The sequence below is a fragment of the Microtus oregoni genome, unplaced genomic scaffold (assembly GCF_018167655.1).
Source record: "Microtus oregoni isolate MIOR12 unplaced genomic scaffold, Mior012 000040F_ref0000088, whole genome shotgun sequence".
NCBI lineage: Eukaryota > Metazoa > Chordata > Mammalia > Rodentia > Cricetidae > Microtus > Microtus oregoni.
Window position 1 is genome coordinate 21978805 of NW_024543207.1, and position 5013 is coordinate 21983817.

Genomic DNA, 5013 nt, shown 5'->3' on the forward strand with positions numbered 1-5013 from the left:
CCTCTCTTCCTCCACCAGGTCTCCTCAGAACTGATCAGAGCCTCTACATGTAAGGCTTAAAGTGAGTGTTATCATCTGCACATCCTCTCCATCAGGCACAGATAAAGTTGGTACCCTCATGAGTCCCTGGACTCTCTGCCCAATCTGAGCCCCTCTTTGCCTCTCCTGGGCATCCCTGACTGGGCTGTTCGCCACATCAATGACCAGGAAATACTTACTTTGCCTGTGCATGGCCAGCCACTGAGCACTTTGCCCCGGGACCTACGGGAACCCTCCCTCCTCTGCAGCCCTGCCAGATTTCACGTCCTTCCTTCCAATTGCACGTCCACCCCTTGCAAGGGTGAAAGAGTCAGGGAGAGAACAAAACAGATCCTCCTGCCTGGAGGAGCAGGGGCTGAGAAGGACTTGGTATTCCTTCTGGAGGAACACAGAAATGCAACAGACCCTTGAAAGAAACGTGGTTAAGATGAATGGATAAGGAACATGTGGTACATTTACACAATGGAGTACTACACAGCAGAAAAAAATAGCAACATCTTGAATTTGCAGGAAAATGGATGGAGCTAGAAAACATCATATTGAGTGAGGTAACCCAGACAAAGAAAGAATTATCACATGTACTCACTCATAGGTGGTTTTTAAACATAAAGTTGATGTGGGAGTGTCATATATCAATCTGTTGATTTCATTGGTTAAGTAATAAACAAACTGCTTGGGCTCATAGCTTAGAACGTAGGTGGGTGGAGTAAACAGAACAGAATGCTGGGAGGAAGAGGAAGTGAGGTAAGACGCCTCAGACAGAGACGCCATGCTCCGCTCTCCCAGACAGACGCAATTCAGCTCTGACCCAGGATGGACGTGGGCTAGAATCTTCCCAGAAAGACCGGTGCTCACAGATTATTAGAAATGGGCTAGTCCAGGTGCGAGAGCTAGCCTAGAAGAGGCTAGATAGAAATAGGCCAAGCGGTGTTTAAAAGAATACAGTTTCAGTGTAATTATTTCAGGTAAAGCTAGCCGTGGGGGCGGCCGGGTGCCGGGGACGCAGCCCGCTGCTCCTACTACTACATAAAGTAAAGAAAAACAGCCTACAAACCACAATCCCAGAGAACTTAGACAATAATGAGGCCCCTCAGAGAGACACACATAGATCTAATCTACATGGGAAATAGAAAAAGGCAAGATGTCCTGAGTAAATTGGGAGTGTGGGGACCTTGGAGGATGGTTGAAAGAGGGAAGGGAGAGGCAGGGAGGGGAGCAGAGAAAAATGAAGAGCTCAATAAATATCAGTTTAAAAACCTACAAAAAAGAAACGTGGTTAATATTAACCAGGGAGTCCCCAGACGTTGGTATGAGGAGTCTGTGCACTTCTCTGAGTGCACTTGTGGAGGGAGAATTCTGACAGAAAAACGAAAGGCAGGAGCAGCTGTGTGTTGCCCTCATTTGAGAAGCCTGGTCTTCATGGAGACAAGATGTAGCAATTCTGCAATCACTGTGTGTGTTCCAGAGCTAAGAAGCAAACAAACATATTATAGGTAATCAGGACAAGTTACATAATTTATGGGAACCAATGCAAAAGATGCATTCAGGGCCCTTGCCCAGAACACATCAAAACAAAAGCTCTGGAGCTGGGGAGAGGTCATGCCCTGTCACTTCAGTGCTTCAGAAGTGTCTGGACAACATGGTTAGACTTGGCTCAAAACAGCCAGGAGCTGTGAGTATAACTCAGGGGTAGAGAAACTGCCCAGCACATGCAATATCCTAGTCATGCACGTACCCACGCCAGGACAAGACCACAGCATTAAACATGTCTTCTCATCTGTGCCGAGGCCCATTGTAGCCAGAAGCTGTCATGTGGGCATCATGTATTGCCCTGGGAAGACTAGCTGTGAATGGGGAAAATGATCAGGATGGAGAGAAGGCAGCAGGCTGAACTGTGGAACTGGACATTCATGGCACACAGACACACAGCCAGATGACATGTGGGATGGAACACAGCAAAGATGTTGGCACTTACAGCATGTGTCCCATGTCACCTCCTAAAAGAACCTGATGTTAAGATGCCCCTGAGTACTCCCATGTCCCAAGTGTTTATTATGCCTTTTTCTACACAGGGGCATTGTGGTGACCCTAAAGCTCCTGTTTCCCACAAGTAAAGCAATGCTCCAAAGCGGTATGCCCAAAGGACAAAGTCAACCTGAAAAGCATGGAGGGCCAGACCCAAGAGTGCTGGGAACCAGCAACAGTCACTCATCAGATAGCACAATAATGTTTGGGCCAGGGTCATCAAAGGACTTTAAGAATAGTGGTCAGAAATATGATAAGCAATGGCCTGTTGCTTAATCACCAAGTCTCACCCAAGGGAAAAAAAGAGCAAGTGGTGACTGAATCACAGAGAGGCCTGGGTACCACTTTGTGAGCACCAGCCCAGCAAGAGATGGTAGACATGATGACAGCATAGCCTCCAGGTGTTCAGTGACAACCACCAATCCTGGAGCATGGCCCCTGGGTCACCGAAGGGAGGAGATGTTGAGGTGCAATGAGAGGCTCTGGACAGGACACAAGCCAAGACTTGCACATCAGGTCTGCACAGTTGACAGTGCCATGCCGGAATCAGTGTCACAACTATGAACCCTGTACTGTGATTGTGTAAGATGTTGGCTTTGGGAGAAGTGATATGGGATGTGCTGGAATTCTCTGTACTGTACTGAAAAATTTTGTAAACCATTCAAAAACAACTAGTAAAAAGTAAAAGAATGCAGTTCTAGCCAAGACGCCCAGTGTGAGAACTGTGTTCAAACATGGTTAAAGATTTGCTCCATGGCATGGCTATATCAGACTATTCAATAGCCAACAGACTGAGGAAATGGTGTGCCATAAATTCAAGTCCTCCGAGACCTTAGAAAGATGCATGGCTTAGAAATGATGTCTTTGCGGATGTGCTAGTTAAGACGAGATATGTCAGACTGAGATGGAACCTAAATCTAAGAACTCTTAAGAAACCCTAAGAGATCACACGGGATGCAGCAGGTATACTGAGTAGTATGCCCATAAGCCAGGGAATGCCACCTCTTTCCAGTAGCCTAAGAAGGCAGAAAAAGTAGAGAAGAGACCATTCTCAGAGAAGTGGGAACTGGAGACACTATGATCTCAGGCTTGCAGCTTCCAAAGTGGAAAAGCCTCATTCATATTTTTTTGACCCATGCAGCCTCTTCCTATTGTCATATGTGTGGGTCTCCCACAGCCCTCTGCTCTTGCAATTGCCTTCTGATGCTACCGAGAGAGAGTCACATCAACCCAACATTTGGGAATGATAAAGCAGGAGCTGTGTCCTCACACCCACCAGCTGCACCTCCACCCAGGAGGCTACGATTTGCATTCCTTCTGAACTTCTTTCCTTCTCTGGGTCATGGTAGGCACTCCAGCCCTTGCTCCATGTCTCTGCTTGTTCAGATGTCCACTTTTGATTTGCTCATGGTGACTTAGTTCATGCATATTGTTATTCTTCTCTCATACATTACATTCCAAATGCAGTTTCCCCCCTCTCTCTACTCCTTCCAGAACCCACACACACAATTCCCCTCTCCCCCAGATCCACTCCTCCTCAGTTTCTCTTCAAAAAATAGCAAGCCCCCCAGGGATATCAACCGAACACTGCATAACAAGGTACAGTAAGACTAAATACAAGTCCTTGTATCCGAGCTGGTCAAAGCAAACAGTAGGAGGAAAAGGGTTCCGAGGGCAGGCATAAGAGTCAGAGACACCCACATGTCCACTATTATGAGTTCCAAAAATCACCAGTCTAACAACTGTAACATATATGCAGAGGCCCTAGTGCAGACTCATACAGCCTTAGTAATTGCCACTCCAGTCTCTCCGAGTCCCTAAGAGCCCTGTGTAGCTGATTCTGTGGGCTGTGTTCTCCTGGTGTCCTGAAGAATGCAAGCAGATCCATTTTTTATCACCCTGCACAAAACTCAAGTCCAAGTGGATTAAAGACCTGAACATACAACTGGATACACTGAATCTGACAGGGGAGAAAGTGAAGAATTCATGAATGTTTTAACATTACTTTTCTTTAAAAAAAAAAGTTTCAGGGCAAGTTTGTGCTCACAGAAAAACTGACCAGAAGGCAAAGGTTCCCACATTCCTCTCTCCTCCTACAGCCCAAACGTTTTTCATGACTACCTCACACAGCAGCACATTTGTCCAGTTTATTCATTTCTGGGTTGTACCTTTGATGTGTTTTTCTACAAAAATGCACCTGTGAAGCCCAGGGGTTTTTGTTTTTTGTTCATATTATCTTCCAGGGATTTTGTCGTTCTTCATTTTAGCTTTTGGTCTCATGTACTTAATTTGTTTTTATATGTGGCTATCTGTTGCTCCCTGCCCTTTATGGAGAGGCCCATCTTCCCTTCAATGACCCGCCTTTCTCCTACGTGAAAGTCAAGTTGACTACACTCACATGGGTCAAGTTTTGAACTCCCTCTCCACTCTGCTGTCCCATCTGCCTGCTCCACCACTGGTACCAAAGCTTCTTGCTACTGCAACTGCACAAAAGGTCACTGTGATGGTTTGCCCTGTCAACTTAACCGAGAAGCACCTAGGACGTAGTGACACACATCTGGGTGTATCTGGAGCAGGGGAGGAGAGGCACATTTCCAGACACAATTAGACCAGGATGGATCTGACCTGATCAGCAGACTAACCCTTCAATGAATTGACAATATAATGCACCGTTGAGTGACAGTGAGAGTTAAGTGGGGCCTACATGGAGGAAGGTCACTGAGAGTGTGTCCTCAGGCCTTTATCTTGCTATGGTTCCTATATTCCCATTCTCTGCTTCCTAACTACCAAGATGTAAACCGCCCCTACCCACTGTCACAATTGATCGGAGCCACATGCCAGCTGTCTTCACCAACAGGGAGCAGACTTACAGCTGCCTCAACCTGGAGGTGAAGAAGCTCAGAGAACACAGGCTGTCTTGTGAACTTGATGGAGGAAGGTCATTGGTTA